The following is a 2,930-nucleotide window of genomic DNA, read 5'->3' as shown; positions in this document are numbered from 1 at the left end:
TCTCTAAAACGTAAAATTCAACGGAAAAAAATTATGCAAGAAATGAAAAGGAACTTTATGCCGTAGTTTGGCCATTAAAAACTTTAAGAAATTACCTTTATGGAGTATCAGATTTAGAAATACATATAGATCATCAACCTTTAACTTTTACAGTTTCTTAAAGAAATCCTAATGTAAAAATGAAAAGGTGGCATACCGCAAAACCTAAATAATATGACTGATGACTCTTCTGACATAGAAATGCAACATTCAGCAGAAAGTTCTGATAATACACAAATTCAGGAGACTAAGAAACCATTAACCATTAGAGTGAAATGGGGTATAGTCGTTGCGCTGGGTATGCAGTTACAGTTGCATGGCTATACTCAATCCCGACTCTTGCGCCCTCGTTCGCGCACTCTGGGCAACGTGAGAAACCCATGTGCGAGATGCGGTAACCAATCCGAGTGGAGCCTTGGGTCACGGCAGAAAGAGAGGGAGCTTCGGTGGGGCCACTCCGACTTATTCGGTTTAAGGGCTCACTGAAGTCTGCAGCGTCTGTTCACCAGTAGGTGCGGCTGCAAGCGGGTGTCTGCTTGGAGCAAGCGGCTCGCTATATAAACGTGTATTTGGTTGCGAAACCACCCCCGTCCCAGCAATGGGTTGTGCGCTGGGCTTGGGACCCGCCACGTAAAAACCACTTCCAGTGAAGAAGCAAGGCAAAGCCTCGGATGAGACCCCCCCTTATGATGACGACCACGGCAAATGTTTAAAGGACTACGATTTGAGGGCATGCACCTGGAATGTCCGGACCCTTAATGGGGAAGGTGCCTCTGCCCGGCTGGTTGATGTCCTCGTAAGGACAAAAGCTGACATCACCGCCATCCAAGAAATGCGTTGGACGGGGCAAGGCAAAGAATGTCTGGGGCCTTGCGACGTCTACTACAGCTGCCATGTAAAGGAGCGCAAATTCGGAGTTGGATTTGTGGTGGGAGAGAGACTCCGTCGCCGAGTACTGTCGTTCACCCCGGTGGACGAGCGTCTAGCCACAATCCGCATCAAAGCGAGATTCTTCAACATCTCGCTCATCTGCGCCCATGCCCCGACGGAAGAGAAGGATGAGGCATCCAAGGATCTCTTCTATGAGCGCTTGGAGCGCACGTACGAGCGCTGCCCCCGTCATGATATCAAAATCGTGCTTGGCGACTTCAATGCCAGGGTGGGCAAAGAAGGGATCTTTGGAACCACCGTCGGAAAATTCAGCCTCCACGACGAAACGTCCGACAACGGATTGAGGCTGATCGACTTCGCCGGGGCCCGAAACATGGTAGTATGCAGTACTAGGTTCAAGCATAAAAAGATCCATCAAGCTACCTGGCTGTCTCCGGATCGAAAAACGAGAAACCAAATCGATCATGTTGTGATAGACGGAAGGCACGCTTCCAGTGTTTTAGACGTACGTACACTCCGAGGCCCAAACATCGACTCGGACCACTATCTTGTTGCAGCCAAGATACGCACCCGCCTCTGTGCAGCAAAAAATGTGCGCCCAAATATGCAAGGAAAGCTTAACGTCGAAAAGCTGCAATCACAACAGACAGCCAGCGCTTTCGCTACTCGACTCTCACACCTGCTCTCAGAGAGCACTCTTCAACAAACCGACATATGCGAGCAGTGGAACCACATTTCCCGCTCATTAAGTACCGCCGCCGAAGAAGTAGTCGGATTTCAGCGAGCCCGAAAGAACAACTGGTACGATGAGGAGTGTCAGGAAGCTGCAGAGAAAAAAGATGCCGCCTACAGGGCCACGCTGCGATCGGGCGCAACGCGCGCTATGTGGGACCGCTATAGGGATCTGAAGAGGGAAGCGAGACGTATTTGCCGCAACAAGAAGAGAGAGGCAGAAATACGTGAGTGCGAAGAGCTTGAAATGCTGGCCGACAGGAGGAATGCCCGAAAATTTTACCAGAGAGTTAGGCGACTTACGGAAGGTTTAAAGACCGGGGCGCACTCCTGTAAGAACAATAATGGCGACCTAGTAACTGATGTCCAGAGCGTACTTAAATTATGGAGGGAACACTTTTCCGCCCTACTAAATGGTAGCAGCACGGAAAGTTGTGGAGAAGAAGAACCCGAGCCCGCAGTCGATGATGACGGAGTCGACGTTCCACCGCCTGACTATGACGAGGTACGTATAGCAATAACGCGGCTGAAAAACAACAAAGCCGCTGGAGCTGACAGCCTGCCAGCTGAGCTATTCAAGTACGGCGGCGAGGAGTTGATAAGGTGCATGCATCAACTCTTGTGCAGAATATGGTCAGATGAACGCATGCCCGACGACTGGAATTTAAGTGTGCTCTGCCCAATCCACAAGAAAGGTGACCCCGCCATTCGCGCCAACTACCGCGGGATCAGCCTTCTAAGCATAGGTTACAAGGTCTTATCGAGCGTATTGTGTGAAAGACTGAAGCCCACCGTCAATGAACTGATTGGGCCTTATCAGTGTGGCTTTAGACCTGGCAAATCCACCATAGACCAGGTATTCACAATACGCCAAATCTTGGAAAAGACCCGCGAGAAAAGGATCGACACTCACCACCTATTTGTCGACTTTAAAGCCGCTTTTGACAGCACTAAAAGGAGTTGCCTATACGCCGCTATGTCTGAATTTGGCATCCCCTCAAAACTCATACGGCTGTGTAAAATGACGTTGAGCAATACCACCAGCTCCGTCAGAATTGGAAAAGACCTCTCCGAGCCGTTCGCCACAAAACGGGGTTTCAGACAGGGCGACTCCCTTTCATGTGACTTCTTTAATCTGATGTTGGAGAAGATAATAAGAGCTGCAGAACTGAACCGCTCAGGAACAATTTACTACAAGAGCGTGCAATTGCTGGCTTATGCCGATGACATCGACATCATCGGTAACAAAAACCGCGAAGTCTGTTCTG

This window comes from Rhagoletis zephyria, unplaced genomic scaffold (genome assembly GCF_001687245.7).
Source record: "Rhagoletis zephyria isolate East Lansing unplaced genomic scaffold, Rhagoletis_zephyria_1.1 Rzeph_scaffold_01598, whole genome shotgun sequence".
NCBI lineage: Eukaryota > Metazoa > Arthropoda > Insecta > Diptera > Tephritidae > Rhagoletis > Rhagoletis zephyria.
Note: the sequence above shows the minus strand (reverse complement) of the source record.